This window comes from Calliphora vicina, chromosome 1, assembly GCF_958450345.1.
Source record: "Calliphora vicina chromosome 1, idCalVici1.1, whole genome shotgun sequence".
Lineage (NCBI taxonomy): Eukaryota > Metazoa > Arthropoda > Insecta > Diptera > Calliphoridae > Calliphora > Calliphora vicina.
Window position 1 is genome coordinate 114,776,087 of NC_088780.1, and position 23,682 is coordinate 114,799,768.

The 23,682-nt window shown below is 27.8% G+C and overlaps 1 long non-coding RNA gene across 1 annotated transcript in view; it reads right to left on the reverse strand.

Moving 5' to 3' along the window:
* The window catches only part of LOC135955862 (uncharacterized), a 201,375-nt gene extending 182,925 nt beyond the window's left edge, over positions 1 to 18,450 (reverse strand). The window contains exon 1 of the long non-coding RNA XR_010576312.1: positions 18,336 to 18,450. This is a non-coding gene — a long non-coding RNA (uncharacterized LOC135955862). The remainder of the gene's footprint in view (positions 1 to 18,335) is intronic.
* Between the last annotated feature and the right edge of the window lie 5,232 nt (positions 18,451 to 23,682).

Here is a 23,682-nt window from a genome sequence, read left to right on the forward strand (position 1 = left end):
CATCTGTATTATAAGAGAACAATAATTTCTCAAAATTAATAATTTTATACAGGTTTATAGGTTTTTTAAGGAAAAGGATGTATGGCAGCCACCCGAATCCTTGCTGCGATTGCGATACAAATTTTCACAGACAACAATAACTTTATTAAAATGATTATAACTTAATTTTAAGATGTTAGGAGTATAACTGTGAATTTTATTCAAAATTATATGTTCAGGATATGTAGGAGGTACCCGTGTCCTTGCACGGATTTTTTCAAGAATTATATTTTTTCTTAATCTAACCAAAAGGTAATATTCTACTAATTTTTATTCGTCTGCAATAACTCCTTCTATTTTTGTTCATTGCCTATATGAAAACAAAGCACTGTGCGACAGTTCGTAGATAGAGAACATGATATTTGTTTCTGCCTTAATTTATAAAATATCAAGATAGAAACATATAAGCAATTCCATGTCATCGTACGTGACATTTGTATTTGTAGAAATATGGGAAAATTTGCGAACCGTGAGAGGCGTTAGGTTTTCATTTAATTTCTTACACTAAATCAAATATTTTTCCTTTACAATGCATAATATTTAAATAAAAACCATCTTTGGATGATTTTATAATAAATCAAATTTAATATAGTTCATGACTTATAGTATAATATATATTCTGCAAATATATGTATACAAAAACTTAAACAAATAAATAGAGGATATATAATCGGTTTCAGTAAACAGAGCAATCTTAGACTAAACATACCAATTAAATTAAAGAATTAAATATAGTCGGTTTAAATTATTACTTTTGCCCTTAAAATGTTGTAATAAGCTCTAAATACTTTCACATAGTAACATTTTAGTCCTATTCAATACATCTTGACAAAAACCTTTAAAGGTTTTTGATTTTTCAATCGTGGTTGTCAATGTCGTGGAATTGCCCATATGTTTGAAACATATGCTTGTATTATTCAAATGTAAACAAATGAAATGAAACTTAAAATACACAGATATTGTAATTGTTCATATAAATAAATGTAAAATAATATTAAGCAAACACTTAAAACATATTTATAATTAAATTTCTGTTACAATAATACTTTAAATATTTGTTTTAAAATGAATGTTTTTGTTAATGAAAATTATGTAAAGCAGTGTCCGCTTAGCGTTCTTATACATATAGCAGTACTCTTTTTTAATGGTTTTTTAAAAAAAATTATTTTATTAATATTTAAAGCAAAAATGTAGTATTAATTACTATTAATCGAATATGGATCGTGATCCATTTTAATGTATTGATCGTGAGAGAATTCTATATGTTCAATATTTGAATTTTAAGAAATATTGGTGTCGTTATTTCAGCCTAGTAGAAGCTGTTTCGATTTGAAGACTAGGAGGTTCAATAAAACCAATATATTGCTGATATGATGAATTTAATTACTGGAACTATCAAATATTACTTAGAAACTCATTCTACGGTTCTTTGAATGTAGTAGATATCGTCAATATCTAGCACATACCAGAATTTAATTTTATCTCATAGACATCGTATCATCAGAGAATTTGTGTCATCAATTTATATACATAATTAAAAAATTTTTTTGACTATGAATGGAAATTTTAGCAAATGAATTCAAAATGCATTTACATTCTAAAACGATATAGCTATGTCCATCCGCCTGTCTGTCAATTAAAGACAATATATGACCTAAACGAAAGGATCTCGCTGGCTAAAATTTTGCACAAATACTCTCTGTGCATAAGGATTATTTGACCAATATCGGTCGATGATTTCACCTGACGCCCATACAAATGTCCCCGGAATACTGTTTGAGAATTATAAAATATTGATTGTTCGGCAATTCTTAGAAACTTTTGTACAAACTAGTTAAAAGTATTCTGAATTTATACTGTAAAGTATGGCGGAAATCGGGCAGCATTTGTCCGTGGTACCCTTAGAAAATTACATGATTCGGTTTAGCCGAATATAACAACTATGGGCTACGTAATCGTGGTAAAATTTTATGAAAATTTTTAAACCTATTTATTTCAGTGCTACAAATGCTACATTTTGAATGTATGGTTGTTTTCACGTTCTTCAAATATTTTTCAATAGTTGTGGTTAGCAGAGCGAAATAAATATATACGAGTGTGACATATGTATGTATTTTCCCTCTTTTCAAGTTGACATTTGCCTTTAAATGTTTTTTATTGCTATAAACCAGCTGATTCTTATCTGTCAACATATTAAGTTGATTTTAGACTTATTTTGATTAATTTCAATCAAACGTTTAATTGGATATTTTAAGTGTCAACCAATTTTAATGATTTCCTTATTTTTTACCACTGTTTAGACATCAGTATAACGATAAATTGAACTCTTATCAAATAACAATTTTTTTTAATTTTCTCATAAAAAAGTTCAAAACTTTACTTTACAAAATCCTTCAGGGATATTGTTTTTTCGCTAGTCTTTTATTTCGTGTTAGAATCATAGAATACATAGCGGAGATTGTTTACAAATTTATTCCTCTAAAAAATTGAGCTTTTCCACGAAATACTAATGAAATGTAGCTTCTTATGCCCAGTTTTTGACTTGTTATTTAAATACGTATTTAGTTAATTTTAACTTAAAATTAAGTTGTATTTAAATACAGTTTGAGTTTTTCAGTGCTACATAATTTGTCTTATTTAAATAAGATAAAAGTATGGTAGCACTACTAAATATCAAAAATTTATCGATAGTTTTGCTTAAAACAGCTGTTCAACCAAAACAAAAATTGATACATTTTGCCCAATAAGAAATAAAAGTTTATTAAACAATAAAATTATTGGTAGGAAAATGCACAAAAGAAGCTCCAATTGCCCCGCATCGGAATTGTAGTTTTTGCAAGACGCTGTTGTTTTTTTTTTTTTTTACTACAATAGAGTGAAAAAAAACCAAACAACAAAAGTCAGCTGTCAAAAACATATGGTAGTTTATGAAACTTAAATAGAATTTAAATGGCCAACGTTGGCCATTTAAGTATCATTTAAAAAAGCACTGAGAAACTCATTTTCGTATTTAAATAGAACTTAAATATAATTCATATTTAAATACGAAGTCAAAAACTGGCTCTTAGAAGCAGTAGTGTAAGGGAATAAACGATCACAATTGTAAACAATTGCTTACAATGGTTCGTTTATTCTCTTTATCTAGTACTACAAATAAGCTTTTTTACGGTTACTGGTTTTTCAGAATGACAAACAATTGAAATACATCACAATCTACTTTTTTTCCATTTAATGCAATATTACTTTTCATGAATATGCATCTACTAAATAGTATGCAATAACTGCGTGAAATTAGTGTCAATTGACCTATATAATCTCTATACAATTTACTTTTTTGTATACCATTTATTTAAATCACTGTTGTAATCACTAGCAAAATAAACCTGGTAATAATTGTCTTGTTAAATAATAAGACAAACTTGGAATTAATAAGAAAATATCAAAAAGTTTTATAGAAAAAGTAGCAAAGCAAAAAACACACAAGTATTTCTGAGACATGTAACGTGTGAGTGATGTGTGCGCCTGCCTGTCTGAATATTTAATAAGCAATTAAATTTATACGTATGTGGTAGAATGGTGCCCGTCAAAAGGATAAGGTAAGGTCTACATACTTTTCGTTCTGTTTATCCAAAAATACAAATAGTATGGATTGGTAATATTTACTAAAATACTTGTTCCTCGAACTTTGTTCAGATAAGGATCCATTAATCTCATTTGATTTGATATTTATAAACTGATATAGCAAAATTTACATCTCATCGTTCATGTGGTGCAAAATTGCAAGTGTTCTCAAAACATTTTGGAAGTAAATCGTGAATAATATTTAATATTCACCAAGATACCCTAACAATTCATATTAAAATCAGAAAGTGATACTGAGCACATTGGTATACCTTAAGGTGGGTGTTAGGACAATATTTTTGTAAGTTATAAACATTAGAAATAACCCAATATACCCTCCCCACTATGGTGGTGTTGGGAAAGATTAGGGATAGATTTGGATCCGCTATTAGCGAAACATACTAAAATGGTTAAACAAATTTTGAAAAATTAATTTTCAAATGCAAATATCTCGTAAACTTCAAGAGTTATAGCGATATAGTAGATGTCTCCTAGTATATATGTATATAGAAATCTACAAATCTTTCGGATCGAGACCAAACATTTCCGTACCCCCTTCAAAACTTTCACCCGACTAGTCCTTCTATATAGCCTTGAGACATTTTACAGATTTATTTACACTTTTTTTCAGTTCCCCACTGTGTGACGGGAAGAACAGCTCAGAATTAAAATGTTTAATGATTAGCGGGATATAACCTAAAAACATTATACAAATTATATGCCTAATAGCATTTATAAAACAATTAATACAAATTCTCAATTGAACAAAATAAAGGTACATACTTAAAAATGCACATTTTTTTATATTTTGGTTTATAAATACAAATAACAGTTGTCAAATAATATGAAAGGATTCTTATCTGTGCAACAAGTTGTTATACAGCAGTACGAACCTTATAATTTTGACGGGCACCTTATTAGTCACACGTACGTGTATACCTTCACAAGCGTAAACATTTAAATTTAGTTTACATTAGTATTTATGTGTGTATGAATTTGTTAGTGTTGTTATTATTGTTATAAAATTTTTGATTGTGCTGTTAAACTAATTAAAATTTCAAAAACATTGTAAACTAAAACAATACTGTTTAAGGATTATTTATGTTTGTGCACACACACTCCTAATCCTTATAAGTATTTGTATCATAACTATTTAAATACACATATTGAACAAACACACATACATACAAATATTGTGAACATAATAAATAAATAGTTGTAACAATATTTTAAAGTGCTGTTGTTTGTATTATTATTGTAAAAATGTATGTAGTATTAAGAAGTGCGCACGAAAAAAATAGTTCGTACGTTCACACACAAATGAAATTTGTATCGTTTTAGATTTTAAATTTGTCACTACTGCCAGCAATGTCGTGCTAAATCAAACAATTTAATAAATAACACTATACAACAAAATCATTTTTTCCAAAATTACAATGTCCGACCAATAAATTTTGAAAGAGGAGACAAAAAAAAAGTGACAAGTGTATCGGTTTTTTGAAAGTTTACATCTGAATTTCATTTGAGGGGGGTTTAAGTTTCCTAACTATGGCACATTGTTATTGTTAATAGGCATAAGAAACTATGTGATCATTACATTTTAGGTATAAAATGTGTTCAGCTAATTTATGTAAAATATTACGGAGAACATTTTTGTAGAATATGTTAACCCTCTAAATCCTCAATGGTCTCTTTTGTCCTTCTTTTAAAAAGGAGCAAAAAACACAATTAAAACTGGGATTTAATCCTTATGTGTGTGATAGGGTACCCGGGTAACTTTTTGAAATTCAATTGTCATTTTCTCTGTATGCAGAATTCCAAAGCGCCTGAAACTTTCTGAGAACTCATAACTTTTTGTTATATTTATTTTTTATAATGGACACTTTTGTGTCTTGACTTGGGAGGGAGTGGTAAATCATTTTACATTTTACACCCTTAACAAAGTCACAGGGCACCCGGGAGCCACATACAAATTATATGGAAATATTACTCATACGCTCACAACACAATACTGAGCAGTCTTTCTACTTGCTGAATTTATTTGAGTACTGTGTATATAAATGGAAATCCCCATTTATTGAATTGATGCTAAACTTAAAATTTGTTTTACATTTCATAATATGGAGCATTTGTATATATTGCGCAATTATATGTAACTTCGTGGGCTCTGTATGTTGGTACCCGGGGCCCTGTCACCCTGTTAAAGGTGTTTTTTTTATCACATGCATTAAGGGGTTAAAATGTTCCGCAAAAATATTATTCGTGAAATTTTACTATTAATCTCTGAATGCACCAAAACGGAAAATGCAACCAGAAAGTCAGAAATAAGACACAACAAAAGAGAGCCTAGGGTTAATTTCGCATTTATTAAGAATTTTATTTTAAAGTACCCCAAAAAATTAGCATGAAAAAAAATAGTTCAAATTTAACTGAAAATCACTAATATCTCTATTATTTTACCTTCGATATCCAATTTGGATAGGAAGTATTCATTAATTACATTTTTAGCTCTAGGCAATTCCACTTCATTATCATATAATGTCCAGCATATTTCAGCGATAATCTCTTTCATTTATCCAGACTTTTCTCTCTTCACCCGGCTTTCATTTGTTATAATTGTTCTCGACCACTGTTTTTGCAATAAATAAATTTCAATTTGCCGACGCACAGTGGTATAGAAAAAAAAACAAGTAAGATAGTATGGTCGGTCAAGCCCGACCATATAATACCCTACACCAAGTAAATGAGCAAAAACATTTTTCTTTTAAAATTTCAATAATTTATATTCGTGAGTGATTTGAGGAAGTGGGCCTTATATGGGAGCTATGACCAATTATGGACCGATCACAATGAAATTAGGTCATGTGATTTATGTCTACATTAAAGTTATTTATGGTGAATTTTGTGTGTAAAACAACAATTTTAAGAGATTTATGCACTTTAAAGTGATTTTTGGAAGCGGGTCTATATGGGAGCTATGACTAATTATGGACTGATCGTAACAAAATTTGGTGAAACGAATTTCGAATACATAAAACTTTTTTGGAGCGAAATTTGTGGAGATACCTATATAAATTAAACGTTTATGACCGATGAAGTCCAACTTCGTGTGGACATTTGTATGGGGGCTATGTGAAATAATGTACCGATTTTAGCCAGTTTCAATAGGCTTGGTCCTTGGGCCGAAAAAATTACATGTACCGAATTCAATAGAAATATCTTTAAAATTGCGACCTGTACGTTGCGCACAAGGTTTACATGGACAGATGGACGAACGGACGGACATTGTTTAATCGACTCAGAAAGTGATTCTAAGTCTATCGGTATAATTTGAGGTGGGTGTTAGACTAATATTTTTTGGTGTTACAAACATCTGCACAAACGCATTATACCCTCCCCACTATAGTGGTGTAGGTTATAAATAGAGGGAAATAAATATGTAACTTCTAAACGGTAAATCCGATTTGAATGAAATTCTACATGCATAAAGAAAAAGTATTGGCGAGTTTATGTTTTGAACGTGGACCTCATGGGCCCACCAGAAGTGCGGCCAGAGGTCCCCAAAGTAGGACACCTCGGGTATGTTACATTTTTAAAACGATCCTATTTCCTTATTTGTGTTCCGATATAGAATATATAGAATGTCCTCATAGAGCACTACAAAAAATCTTGTAGTAGCAATCAATTATCTCTAACAGCTTAGGCAATATTCGCATTTGAAAATAAAATTTTAAAAATTTTCACCCTAGTTTTTTGATAACAAGGTATTCAAATATTTCCTGATTTTCTCAAATTTTCATTTATTGGACTAACAACACAAGTATGTGTTAAATATAAAAAGAATTGTTTAAAAATAATGACTAAGAGCTAGTTTCTGGGATAGAGATAATCTACATTCTTCGCTTAAACCTAAATTAAACTAAAAATTGTGTTTCTCACTTATTGTTTATATGCTATATAATCTAGGTTTAACTGAGCATCATTGGTGAGTTAAACCTAAGTATAAAATGCCAAAGCACAAACAGATGGAAAATAAAATAAACAATTCAGCACAGCAGCTCTTTGTTTTTATTTGCTTTATTAACATCAATATAATTTTTAATATACATTTTATATACATTTATGTCGCTTTTTCTTTTAGAAAGTTCAAATTTACAAAAAAAGTTATGTAACGCGGTTGCTTTTTCTTATAAAATGTATGGTATTACCATATTTATATGAAAAAATTTGAAGAATAAACATGTGATTTGACTGAAAAGTATGGCAATGCTAACAAAATTAATCCACTAGTGAGAAACACAATCATTGGTTAAATTCCGGCAAAATATGTTTCAGGATTAATATAACAGCGTGTTTAACTGACAAGTAAGAAACTAGCTCTAAGTCCATTATTTTTATTCCAAAATTTTAAAATGGCGATTTTTTTTGCTAATTTTTGGAGAAAAAAGTACTTTTGTTCTTTTTAAGTTATCGCAATAAAATTCTAAGAGATCGTATAAGGAATTTATAATTTTTGAAAAGCTTACTTATCATCAAATATTTTAAAATGGTTGATATCGAGTGGACCAGATCCATTCAAAAAACACATATTTAAAAAAATTAAATTGTAGGGCAAAAATTCTCAAAGCGCATATTCGATATCAAAATATAGTAACCAATTTTAGATGGCTCAACATGTTTTTAATTATTTTGTAAAGGGTTCCGATAACCCCGACCTGGCATGGATATTATAGCCAAAGAACTAAAAATGACCATTTTTGGGATTTTTCAACACTTTTTTGGGTATTGCGGCATTGCTGATAATAAATTTCAAAATTTATTTTCCTTTTTCCATTTCCAATAGAAAGATCTACATAACCGTGAAATTTCATCAAAAACTATTCATAAATAAAAATTTACAGCCATATGCATAAAAAAACCTTATTGTAGATTTAAAACACAATTTTGTTAACAAATACTTTAGCTTTAAAAACCATTTATAAAAGTATTGTATTAATAAACGATTGTTAGAGGCACAATAACTAATGTACTGATTTTTGTCTAAGCTCGCAATACTTCTAATTTATTTCCCCTTTTTCGTTGTTAGTGTTGCTTTCAATTATGATAAAATATTCGTTAATTTTCTTTTTTTCATTGATTGTTTTTAGTAATAATACATTTTTGAAGTTAACAACTAATTTTTATATAAAAAAATATATATTTGATTCTAGTAAATTTATATTAAGCTAAAATGTATTAATGTACAAACATTTTTATATAGTTTATTTCAATTATTATTAAAAGTATTCGAATGACGAATATCTTGTGATAAAATAAACATCACTGTTTTATAATTTGTTTTATTAATTTATTTTTATTTATATTTTGTTAAATTTTAACAAAATTTAATGAATTTCTATGTGTAAGCACATAGTTTTAATTCCGGAGTGTGTATATTAGATTGTGGGGACCTTCTTCCACAACGTTTACACATTTTATTACTATATGGCGTTCCAGGTTAAAAGTAAATGACAAAAATGCCAAATAAACTCACTTGTGAACCTCATGTAGTTCACTGCCGGAGGAATATCAAACAAAATCATATACTATTAAAATGGAACTTATTCGCCAGCGGAGTAAAAATTGAGTTTAGCTATTGCAATAGTATCGTCGATTATTCCAAATTTATCTTTAAATTCCTCTTTTTTAAGATAAAAAGTAAAAAGAATTCCTTAAAGTAGGTATAAGTAGGGTCGAACATATCTTAAAATTTGTACATTTAAAAATTGTTTATCAAAGGTATTTTAGCTATTAATCGTTTATTAATACAACTTTATGAAAATTTTCCTATAATTGGTTTATAAACCTTTCGTAAATTTTTATGCATATGGCTGTTAATTTCTATTTGAAATATTTGTATCTATGCAAAAATTCAATAAAAAATTTTTTTTGTCATATTTTTCAAAAAAAGTATTCCACAAATTTTTTAATTGTCAACAGTTATAAACATTTTTGAAAAGTTGACAAAATCCTCTATATATTAACATATAATATGACTCCCTTATGTTTTTTTATGTGGCAAATTAATTAGCAAAAACTTAACAACACGCAGAGAATTTACCTAACATAGAAATTCATAAAAAAGTATGTTGCAGAATTTTTATGAATGAGTTGTTAAGTCTTTAAATATTTTTTGAAAAATGTACTTCTTTGAAACTTTGAAGTCCTTTAAAAATGACAGATGATCACGAAATGAAAAACTGAAAACGCAGTTTTTCTCCATTGAATTTATGGTTTCATACGTATATCATACGTATATCCGGTCTTTTTGCAGTACGGTGTAATAATAAGAAATCTTATTAGTTTAAACTTTATTACAACAAACGTAAGACAAATTTTTTTCGGTCGCACTTCTTTTATGTAAATGTCAGGTGTCAAAAATTATGAAAATATTTACATATTTTTGTGTGATTTCCATAACTTATACATTGAAATTACACAAATATGTATGTATATGCACATACACATATGTGTGACTGTGTGTAAGATTAGTTGTTTTTAAAACATTTTAATAGCAAAGCTGTTTGGAATCTAAATATTTCAATAAGTTTGCTTCCCCCTTTCATCTTTTTTTTGAAGCGTTTTTTGATTTGTGATGTACATGTGATCTTAGTCTTTAACAATTATGAAAACGTACATCATTAAGAAGCAACAACTTAAATAATTAAAATGAAATACAAAACAAAAATATGACAAATAACATAAAGTGTGTGTCTAATTAGTATAATTTTGAATATGTGTATTTGTAACTAAAATGGTTTAATGCTTTTAAATACCAAGTAGATGGCAAGGACAACTTGAAAAATGGAAATTATAATGAAACTTACATACAGTGTAGGTCAAAACATACTGTACAAAAATTAATTCTATACTACTTATTAACATATTTCTTAAAACAAAAATACATGATATAAAAAGTTTCAACTTAAAAAATAAGAAAATTCATCAATAAGCTAGCTACAAAACACATTAGATAAAACTGGTTTTGTATGAAAAAGAAAATAATAAATTACCATTAAATTTAAATTTAATACTGAAAATTTAAATTTAATAAAATCTGAACTCTTTTTGAAATTAAAAAAAGATATAACGCGAATTTTGCCTATAGTTTTTGATCGATGCTGTATGAACCTATTGTTGTTAAATAAAACATTAAAGGTATTTTTTTTATTTTGAAACGCTTTATTATTCTATGCGAAATAAATGTATGGTAAAAAATTATCTTTAAAATGTCTTTAGACGTGTACAAGTTTATTGTGTTAGTAAAATACAAGTTAGATTCTATGTAATTCCGCTGATTGAACTGATGCATTTTAGCACTAAAATATATTTTTTTGTAATGCTAATTCAGTGGTTTTTCGTATATTTGTCTTTACAATGCAATTGGATAAGGCAAACATGTTTCTAAAAATAAGCCATATTTTTTTCCAAACATATATCCCGCAAATCGCATAGTAATCTTCATACGATTTAGAACGACAAAGAAGAAAATGAATAAATATTTAGTTCACCATCAACACCCTCAATGTCAATATACATAGGCTCACAGAAACACATTTTGAAAAAAACTGGAAGCTGGACTATCGAAAACATCTTATCATCATAGTAAAAAACTTGTCTTCTTAATTAAATTTGTACATTCTTATTTGGACTTTTAGCTATAATCACGCGAAGCGCCTGTACTTAGACATTGCAAAAAAGGTAAACGATGTCAGGGCAAGTGGAACCCCTGAAAGTTGGCTGATCATTGCTGGATTATTTTTTGGTAATTTTTTAGTGTAATTTTGCAAAAAAGCGATTTGGATTTGTATAAAGCTTCAAATATAATTAAATAACTTAAGTTAGCATTGTTAAATAAAAGAGAAGAAGCCGATATGCATTTTTGATAGTGCAAATAAATTTGTGAGACGTTGAAAATTCCATTTGTAAAGCCATGATTTCAGAAAAATCACACCATACAAAACTGCGAGTAATTTTATTGTATTCTGGCATAAATTTCATTGTAGGTCTCGGAATTTAAGGTTTTAAAAATTCGTTATTCTTAATATATTTTAAATGTGTTTGATATACTCAAGCTTCTTCAAAAAAACATAACAAAACTTTCATATATTGAGATACAAATTGGCGCTGATCAAATTATTGATAAATTTGTAAAATTTTTCAAAACGCAAAAAGAAATTCAATTTAAGTTTTATTTCATAATTCTTAAGATTAGTCGAAAAGAGTTCCTCCTAATTTTATCACGCTTATCACAACTTTGCAAACATTTTAAAAGTTTCCGTCGGTTTTCGAAATTTCTACACTTTTATGTTTTCACAAAAGTATTGGTTTTAAACAGATTTACTTTGAGAACTTGGAGATTATCTTCCAGATATTTGACGTATATTATATAATAGTTTTTAAAATCTTCAATATTTTTCCAATTTCAATACAAAATATTTATAAAAACTTGTCTAGTATCTGTACTTACTTTCAGTTAAACTCCACTATCTTTAAGTAAAACTGCTAAAAACATGGCTTTTAGACTTAAAAATGCAAATATCTCGAAAAATCTATATATAGTTTTGAATGAAATACATGTAAACATAAAATAAAATCGAATACAAATTTAATTTCAATAAACTTTATTTTGATCCTATCATAAGTTCAATTATCTTGAAGGATGAAATATTCTTTGGCTGAATCCGCGGGTGATTTAACATATCTTGATAAAAAAATGGCCATCATATATTCCATGAGTTGTTTATTTCAAATGCAATATATTTTAGTCGTTAAACATGTATAATATGTTTAGGAGAGCTAATGAAAATTAGCATGAGGCTAATTTTCATCGCGAAATCTTTAATCAAAAAATGGTTTATATCCTGATGGAATAATTCAATTATGATGATCAAAATAACAAACAGAAATATTGTAGTTATAGGCTATTATATTTTAAACTCCTTTTCTCCCTTTTACTAACAACCATCCTTAAATTTATGTCACTAACATTTGTTTTTTGTCCCGACACAAATTCTAATTCTGTTCTAAAAATAGCATTTATAGCTTCAGCATTACATGTTAAAAAATACCTTAAAACTAACTCTCTTCTTTCCATACTCTCGCATTAGCAGTTGTATTGATACTTTTGAATGTAACATTGTTGGCCCTAAGTAAAATGGCTTTTAACGACATGTTTCCTGCAAAAATCGGTAACCATAGTTTTAGCTACAAAATATTTTGGGAAGAAAGAATAAGAATAAAATCAAATTGCCATAAGGCCATAAAGCACGTTTAATCTAATGGACAGTGTTAAAGTATTAAGTTTATTTTCTTCTTTTACAACTATTTCTCCTAAGGACTTTAAGCAACAGAATATTTTATAACAAATTATTATGTAATTTTTTTCTTATTAAAGTTCATACAAATATTTTGTTGATAATATGTTTCATAAACAAAGTTTTATGTTTTTTTTTTAATGATTCTTGTCCTTGTTGTTGTTTCTTAAATGCACCAAAATATTAAGCAAGTTTTAGTTTTAAGAAATTACATAAAACTTCTTTAGTTTGAGTGAAAGAAAGAGTAAAAAGTTTTTTTTAATAAATTTTCTTATACAGTAAAAAAATATTTATATACCTATATATTTATGTACAGAAGGGGTAACATAACTTTTTGTTTATTAAAATTAAATTTCAAAATATTTAAGACAATAGTTTGTATGTAACTTTTTTGATTTAATTAGATTATATTTAATATATGGAGATTTCACGTCAAGTGAAATAACTTTTAAAATCGATGTCCTCCGATCGGGATGATCGGATGACAAGATCGGTCAAGAACTCTCGGAGTTAGAGGGGGTCAAAATTTGACATTTTGGCCAAACATGTGATTTTTCTCATCCATGTAACTTATTACCTATTGTTCTTAGCAATGTGTCCCAAATAGTTTAGATAGGTATTTCTTCAATCTTTCGAAAAAAAAAATTTAAAAAAAAATAAAAAATGTTTAATATTTTTTTTCTGAAATCAAAAACTTTTTTGACTTTTTTTCCAAAATGAGACCTTTTTTCTTAAAATAAAGCTTAGATATTTTCCTTGAGGACCTATTGGGTCCTTAGTGGGATGCGAGTTCGATATCTATCAAAAAGTATTTTGTAACTCAAAACATGGAATTTTTGCCTTTTTGTGCAAAATCAAAAACTTTGTTGACTTGTTTTTGAAATAGGCCCTCTTTTTAATATTTTTTGTTCTCAACAGAAAGCTCAGATATCAGATGAAGACCCAATATCTTTGGGATCCAAATCTTCAATAATTCTGTCAGGCATGCTTTCCAGAAATGTCCTATTTAAAATCAGTCCACAAATCGCTGAGATGAGGAAAAAACCTGGACAACCTCGATTTTTGACCTATCTCTGGATTACTAAGTCATTAATATAGACAATATGGATATCTAATGATAGATATTTCAAAGACCTTTGCAACGACGTATATAAAACCATAGTAAGTTGGGCCTACAATGGGTCAAAATTGGGAAAATAGTTTTTAATCCGAATTTATTTTTTTCACCAAAAAAAAAAATTTAAAAACAAAAAAATTTTTTTTTAAATTTAAAAAAATTTTTTTTAAAATTTAAAAAAAAAATTAAAACAACAATTCGAAAAAAAAAAAAAAAAATTTTGTTTACCTAAAAATATTTAAAATTTGTATTTTGAAGTATAATTTGGTGAAGGGTATATAAGATTCGGCACAGCCGAATATAGCTCTTTTACTTGTTTTTAAAATATCGCGGTTTTAATTTATTTGGTTATTCTATATTTTCTTATTGGTTGAATATTGCATAAATGGAGACTAAAATTAAAAAAAAACACACATTTTTTATTGGTAACAAAATTATTATGCGCAAGATAGGATTTGCTTTTATACCTATCGTTTATTGGGGAAAATTTCTTAGAATTTTCCGTAGATTGTGTTTCTCTATACGATTTTTTACTTTATGATCGTCCATGGAAATCGACCCAGCCTAATTTATATACTATGTATTTTATAATATAGCTATATATTTTGTTGAAATTTTTCCATTAGTTGTGAGTAGTTATAAACTTTTGAACACAGTGCCAGGTGAATTTGTGATCAGATTTAAATGTAATTCGGTGACATTCATAAAATTATGGCTAAGTTTATGTTTTTTAATCAAATTAAAAAAATTCAAATGGATGAGAAGCCTAATATGAACCAAAAATAGATGTTAACATGAATTGTGCAATAATTAGTTAGTATACTATCGCAAATAATGGGACGTGCATTATATTACGGGAAGTATAAAATAATGAAATGTCAGATCATCAGAATAAACCTCGCAACTGGTTATTAGTTTGCAAAAATTAACTTAAAATGTAACTTAAAGTTAATGTTGGAAATTATATGGCCTACAAATAATATAATAACTTCTGGACCTACAATATAGTAAGCACAAATTTAATTTGAAAATGATTTTAGAAAAAGAAATAAATTATTTTAAGGATTTCATTAAGTTAGAGCACTAAGTTAAATATTCCATTTTTTCTGGATAAATTCCTAGATTTATTATGGAACAAACTTTGGAATATATTAAAGTAATGAAATCCTTAAAATAATTTATTTTAATGAATTATTTTAAACAAATTTATAAAACAGTGAAAAAACAACGATTTCTTATCTCAAATACTCCACTTTAACCAAAATTTATTTATACCATGCGTATGAGTAATAATTAATCTTAGTAACTTTAAAAATTTCACATACGTATACTAAAGTGGTCCCATTTGTATTTTGATTTTTGTTGGCCGTTTTTATTTATTTCTTTATGAGAAAAATACATGTTATAAATAATTCTGGGTTATAAAATAGCTCTTTTTTCTGAAAATATTTTTATGAAATAAAAAAATTATTTTAAAATAAATGTCTGTCAAAACTTCAAAAACATTTTAAAATGGATTTTCCGCTTGATCCAAAGTAATCAATTCCATATTATCCCAATATCACAATTTCCAAAAGGAATTCCAGGTTAATAATAACAAACTTAATTTTTTCTCAATTAAAAATAATACTGTCCAACAGCATTATTGGAACAGAACAGCGACTCTATAATTCTGAAAGGGCATGGTGAGTTGATCGTTTTTGTAGACGAAACTTATAGTTCAGCTGGTCTAAATGTTTTGGGTCGAAGTTTTAATGTTTCGATCGAACGGAGCATTATACTAACTGAAAAAAATGTTGTAAGTTAATGTCTGAGAGAATTCTTATAATAATCCGAATCCAAGTAAAAAGTCTCAATTGGTTCGACAGTGTATTTAAAATATACGTTTTTGGATAACAATCGCCTTAACAAAATTATCTTGAATATTTTTTTCAATACTTTTTGTATGGTTTTAAAGGAATTTGCAGACGACATTAATGTTTTACATTTTGAAATATTTGTCAAGAAATCATTTTGAAAAATATATTTCTTGTTCAAAATATTTGATTGTTAAATGTTTTCAATTTTCTTTATCGTTTGCCTTATTTGTATTTATTAATACATACCCAATACATATGAAAATAAAACATTCATAAATGGTTTTAAAAAAATCAAATCAATAAAATCATTTGTATTATTTGCAAATCTAATAAAATTTTTGTTTAGAGGACGAAATTTTATTATAACACATAAGTTGTTGACAAATATAAATACTCAGAATTGTCATCTATAAATACCACAAACAACATTTAAAAGTCAATATACATATTTTCGAAAATGCGTAATCAGCGACTGTAAGGCTTTTTTGGAAAAAAATATCAAAATAAAGAAAACAAGTCGTCAAATTCGTCACAAAAGTTTCAGAAAATATGACTATTTCATTAAATTTTTTATACCCTACCACCATAGAGGGGAAATTTTTTTAATTGCATTTTAAAAATCTAAACTTTTTTTATTATAGACAATAAACCAATATCATATATCTACATAATAAAAAATTTTGTCTTTTACTTAAATTCCAAGATCCAAACGTCCACTTTTGGACGTTTTCTATGTTTAGTATAATTTCTATAATTAAATTGAAGTTGTAAAATCGGCGGTACGTTAGCGATTTTGTTTAATCATACAAATTGGGACTTATTTCATTATGATCCCAAAGTGATTTCGGACATATTTCATAATTATTTCATTCTGAAATTGGTCACAAATGAAAAAAAATTTAATTTTGTTTTCGGTTTTTTTTCATTTTTTGGAGGTTATTTCATGTATATAGGAAGTTATTTTATCTACAGCTTCACACAATAAAACAAATATTAAATTGCCGGCCTTTAGGCGGTTTCTTTAGCGGTTTCTCTCAGCAACAAATTATTGCATTGCTCAATGGTTTCCTGTGTTTCAAAAACCGGCTTCACTTAGTCAAGTGGTACAGTCAAGAAAGCATTTATTGTATTGCCGGTTTTCGGCCGAGCTCAAAGTTTTTATCCGCTCAGTAGAGATTTCTGGTATTGTCTTTCTTTTACTGCATTTATGCAGAAAAATAAATCTTTCCAAAAAGCATCATATGGTTAATTTACGATTCACAACAATATATATGGTTACTGTAAACAAGTATATGTTTGCGGCAACAATTTATATGATGAAGGACTTACCTTATTATGTTGCTCTCGGCTTATGGATATCATAATCTGAGAACAAGATAAAATTATTCATCGTAAATATGGTTGTCACAAACATATACTTGTTTACTACAACCATATATATTGTTGATACAATCATGTGAATCGTAAATTAACCATATTATGGTTACCACAATCATGTAAATAGTTACTGTGACTATAATATTGTTAAAAAAATTGTAACAGTATTGAAATGGTTATAGAAATATACACAACTATATTTTTTCTCTGCGTGTAGAGGGGAAAATTTTTGGGTTCGGCAGTAGGCCGTCAATGCAAGAAATATAACTTTTGCAAGCATTGCTTCCGAACTATTTCACTTCTGTTGGGAGTTATTTCATATTTTTTGGGACCAATCTTATATTATTACAAAATTTCCAATTAAAATCAGTAAAATCTGTATTCAAAAGGAAACATACACTCTGAAAAACGAGTGCTCAAAATTTCCCGATGGGAAATTACACATGTTATTCGGAGTCACTGGTTATTTAGAGTTTTTTATTTCAGAAAAGAAAATGATAATTTCTTTATTCGCAAAACAAAACAGTTCCCGGTTTAAACCACATTTAATAATTTCTAAAATGATGAAATAATAGGTGGGGGTTTGATTTGTATTAATAATTTATCGCAAAAAATTAAATTAATCCGTTAGTGATCTGAAATAATTTATCGCAAAAAATTAAACTAATCCGTTAGTGATCTGAATAATTTCTCGAAATTGCAATTCTTTACTTCTAAAATTATTTACAAGTCTCTGTCTGCATCTGGTCATAATGTACCATGTGTTCCTTTAGTAAATTAGAACAACACACAAATACGTATTCACATTCTAAATAAAGGTTATTTTAATTACTTTTTATATATAAAAAATATACGAGACAGAAGCTTATATATTTTAGTTATATGTGACTATGGATGTATGTTACAGTTTTCATGTTGCATGTATACAAAATACAACATAAAAGAAGTGGAAACTTGAAAACATACCAAGAAGAAAATTAAAGATGTGTTCACCCGCTGTGAATGCCAAAAAGGATTTATATGCACAAGAACACAAAACACTGTTAAAAGCACTTTCACATACATATGTAGTATATTCCTATTATAAATTTATAGGTATTTGTGTAATTTGTATGTGCATATTATCTTAAAGCAACAATATCTATTTATGTGTGTTTTTTTTAAACACATTTTTTTTCTTTTATTATTAGTATTAAAAAATTTTTGTATTTTTTTTTGAAAAGTAATATTTAATTCTTTGCACTTATTTTTTTTATGAAACTACAAAATGTTTTTTTAACTAGTGACACTTTTTCATTTAACTCAGTTAGCAAATTCGTTTTTTAAGTAAATTTTTTTTGTATGTGTTTATTAGCGGTTTGGTACATTTACGACACATTTACGTGGTCGTCGTGCTTTACTATTGGACCGTTTTAACCGACCAGCAAAACGCATCTACTAAATGTTTGCAAACTGAATCTGTTGTTTACGAATTGCACCTCCAAAAAAGTACAACAACAACAGCAACAAAATAAAAAAATAAAATCTCACATAAAATCTTATTTAGCCATCATGCATATACAATTCGAAGATAAAACTTCGTTTTCCACACAGTAATTGTTATAAAACAAACTGTTTAATTGTAGAAGAAGAAAATAAAAGTCGTATGGCACCACACTGAAAGGACAGTATTTAAAAACGAACATAACACACCTAAAAATGAGAGAAAATATAAAATTCGTGTTTGAGAGAATTTTTATAAAAAATGCTGTATATACATTTTGTTAATAAATACTCTCTTGTGAGCTTCCATAATGTGGCGTTATTCGAAATTATTTCACATTCGAAAATCCATTTTCCTCTTACTCCCGTATAACAGTTTAACTTTTATGTATGTTGCTCTTGTAGTTTTAAATAATATGAGTTACTCTTTTAAAGAACTAAATTCTCTTTGATTTAGATGTTTAGATTTGTATGTTGTTTTTATTTTATTTCATTGCTTTTCTTTTTTTTCATTTCTACAAAAATCTGAAAACTATGTCAATTTGAACGCTATCTACATGTGTTTGTAAATGTGTGTATCTGTGCGTATGTATATTTGAATTTAGTTTCAGTTTTAAACGACGATAGGCTGAAAAATACTTTCACTTTTTGTCTGTTAAAAACTTGTTTAGTTTTTTCATTTTCCTTTTTTTCTATTTTTTTATTAAAATTTTTCAGTTTTTGGGGGATTTCTCTTTCCCCACTGGATCCGGGCCTGCTTTTGTTACTACAGTTAATCTCAAAAGACAATTTTTTGATACAAATTATTAAGCAAATTATTTACGAACCAAAATAGTAATTTTGGTGTATAAATCCTAAGCTAATACTTTTACAAATATAGAATGGGGTTCATTCAACAACACTTATTTAAAGAATTTTAGAACCCAAGAATTGTCGTAGGAACTTTTTAAAAAATGTCATATATTCATAAAATTTTTACAGACGTACATTTGTCTTTCAAATAAAATCAAATTAAATGTTGAGCATTGTATTTAAAAGTTATGTGCAATATGTAGACTTTTGTGGAAACTACGGAAACTGTGGTCAGTCAGAGTCGACAAATCCGGCAGATGAACATTTTGAGATGGATCATCCCTAGAGTTCTATAAAATTGTATGTCTTGAGTTACAAAACATTTGTTTTGATAGGTATGCAACTCGCATTCCACTAAGCGACTAAAAAGCTCTCCAAGGAAAAGATCTAAGCTTACTTTTGAGAAAAAGGGTCAAAAAAGTTTTAGATTTTGCAAAAAAAAAAATTAAAAATTTTATAACTTGAGTTACAAAATACTTATTTTGATATATGTATATCCCACTTAGCGACCAAAACCTCTTAAAGGAATATACATAAGCTTTCTTTTAAGCAAAAAAAATTACAAAAAATTGTCCATTTTAAACAAAAAGTCATCAAAGTTTTTGATTTTGAAAAAAAAGTAGAGAATTGTTATTTTTTATTTATTTTTTTTTCTCGAAAGATTAAATAAATCTAAACTAAGATATATGGGACAAGTTTTGCTAAGAACAATCTTTTTGAAAAGTTGTGTCTGAATTACTATTCAATAGGACTAAACTTATTGCATCCCGAATCGGAAGACATCGATTTCAAAAGTTAGTTCAGTAGACATGAAATATGCTATATATGTATATGGGGCATTTCATGTCAAGTGAACCAACTTTTGAAATCGATGTCTTCCGATCGGGATGAAATTTGCACCAAGGTTAGCTCTATTGGATAGTAACTCAGACACAATTTTTCAACAACATCGGTCGAGAACTCTCTGAGTTATAGGGGGTAAAATTTTGACAATTTGGTCAAACAGGGGTTTTTTCTTATCCATGTAACTTATTACCTATTGTTCTTAGCAAAATGTGTCCCAAATAGTATAGATAGCTATTTCTTCGATCTTTCGAAAAAAAATATTTAAAAAAAAAAATAAAAAATTTTTAATATTTTTTTTTTTTTTTTCTTAAAATAAAGTTTAGATATTTTCCTTGAACACCTACTTGGTCGCTTAGTGGGATGCGAGTGGGATATCTATCAAAATAAATATTTTGTAACTCAAAACATCAAATTTTTGACTTTTTTTGCAAAATCAAAAATTTTGTTGACTTTTTTTTTTCAAAATGGACCCTTTTTTAATCTTTTTTTTTAGGTCAAACAAAAGCTTAGATATTATCCTTGAAGACCCTTTTGGTCGCTTAGTGGGATGCGAGTGGGATATCTATCAAAATAAATATTTTTTAACTCAAGACTTACAATTTTTGACTTTTTTTTTTTGCAAATACGATTTTTTTTCCAAATGGGCCCTTTTTTTAAAATTTTTTTTGTAGTCAAAAGAAAGCTTAGGTCCATTCCTTTAAGATATTTTTAGTCCCTTAGTGGGATGCGAGTGGGATATCTATCAAAATAAATATTTTGTAACGCAAGACATACAATTTTTTAATTTTTTTTTGCAAAATCAAAATTTTTTTCCAATATGGGCCCTTTTTTAATTTTTTTTTTTGCTCAAAAGAAAGCCTAGGTCCATTCCTTTAAGATATTTTTAGTCCCTTAGTGGGATGCGAGTGGGATATCTATCAAAATAAATATTTTGTAACAATTTTTTAATTTTTTTTGCAAAATCGAAATTTTTTTCCAATATGGGACTTTTTTTTAAAAATTTTTTTTTGCTCAAAAGAAAGCTTAGGTCTTTTCCTTTAAGACCTATTTTGTCACTTAGGAAGATGTGAGTAGGATATCTATTAAAATAAAAATGTTGTAACTCAAGACATTCAATTATTGACTTTTTTTTGCAAATTCGAATTTTTTTCAAAATGGGCCCTTTTTTAAAAAATTTTTTTTAGTCAAAAGAAAGCTTAGGTCCATTCCTTTAAGATATTTTAGGTCCCTTAGTGGGATACGAGTGGGATATCTATCAAAATAAATATTTTGTAACTCAAGATATACAATTTTTGATTTTTTGGCAAAATCAAAAACTTTTTTGACTTTTTTTTAAAATGGGCCCTTTTTGTAATTTTTTTTTTTTGCTATAAAGAAAGCTTAGGCCTATTCCTTTAAGATGGTTTTGATCGCTTAGTGGGATGCGAGTGGGATATATATCAAAATAAATGTTTTGTAACTCAAGACATACAATTTTTGTGTTAAAACATTTATTTTGATAGATATCCCACTCGCATCCCACTAAGGGACTAAAAATATCTTAAAGGAATGGACCTAGGCTTTCTTTTGAGCAAAAAAAAAAAAATTAAAAAAGGGCCCATATTGGAAAAAATTTTTGATTTTGCAAAAAAAAATTAAAAAATTGTATGTCTTGCGTTACAAAATATTTATTTTGATAGATATCCCACTCGCATCCCACTAAGGGACTAAAAATATCTTAAAGGAATGGACCTAAGCTTTCTTTTGACTCCATTTGGAAAAAAAATAGTATTTGCAAAAAAAAAAGTCAAAAATTGTAAGTCTTGAGTTCAAAAATATTTATTTTGATAGATATCCCACTCGCATCCCACTAAGCGACCAAAAGGGTCTTCAAGGATAATATCTAAGCTTTTGTTTGACCTAAAAAAAAAATTAAAAAAGGGTCCATTTTGAAAAAAAAAGTCAACAAAGTTTTTGATTTTGCAAAAAAAGTCAAAAATTTTATGTTTTGAGTTACAAAATATTTATTTTGATAGATATCCCACTCGCATCCCACTAAGCGACCAAGTAGGTGTTCAAGGAAAATATCTAAACTTTATTTTAAGAAAAAAAAAAAAAAAAAGTACGTATTTTAAAAAAAAGTCAAAAAAGTTTTTGATTTCGGAAAAAAAATATTAAAAATTTTTTATTTTTTTTTTTAAATATTTTTTTTCGAAAGATCGAAGAAATAGCTATCTATACTATTTGGGACACATTTTGCTAAGAACAATAGGTAATAAGTTACATGGATAAGAAAAAACCCCTGTTTGACCAAATTGTCAAAATTTTACCCCCTATAACTCAGAGAGTTCTCGACCGATGTTGTTGAAAAATTGTGTCTGAGTTACTATCCAATAGAGCTAACCTTGGTGCAAATTTCATCCCGATCGGAAGACATCGATTTCAAAAGTTGGTTCACTTGACATGAAATGCCCCATATATATTTTTTTAGTTATACGATGATATTTCAATTCCCTGGCAAAAAAAAATCTGTAAAAAATTTAAAATGTTAAATCTGTAATGGTTGATTTCACATTGTATTTTAAAGTACAATTTGGTGAAGGGTGTATAAAATTCGGCACAGAAGAATATACATAGCTATAATGCGTTTGTGTAGATGTTTGTAACGCCCAAAAATATTAGTCTAACATCCTTAAATTATACCGATAGACTCAGAATCACTTTATGAGTCGATTAGTGTATGTGGTACATACAAGCCTAATGAAAATGGCTGAAATTGGTATATTATTACCTCTAGCTACAAATGTCCTCCCAAAATACTTTATACTATGGAAATCATGTCGCCTAATTTCATGCCGAACGGTCTTTAATAAGTCATAGCTCCCATGTAAGGCCCAAAAATCACTTTAACGAGCATAAATCTCTTAAAAATGTTAGTATACACATACAATTCAACGCAAATAACATTCATGACGATCGGCCCATAATCAGTCATACACAGAGAAAACAGATTCGTGATAGCAACCGAATTTGTTGCCAATCGAATGATTCTGTCTTAATGACCGAATTTTACAGTTGTGGCTACAATATTTTGGAAGGGGTACCTAAAGTTTGTTTCCCTCAACTGAAATTCTTCTTTATTAACTGACTTTCT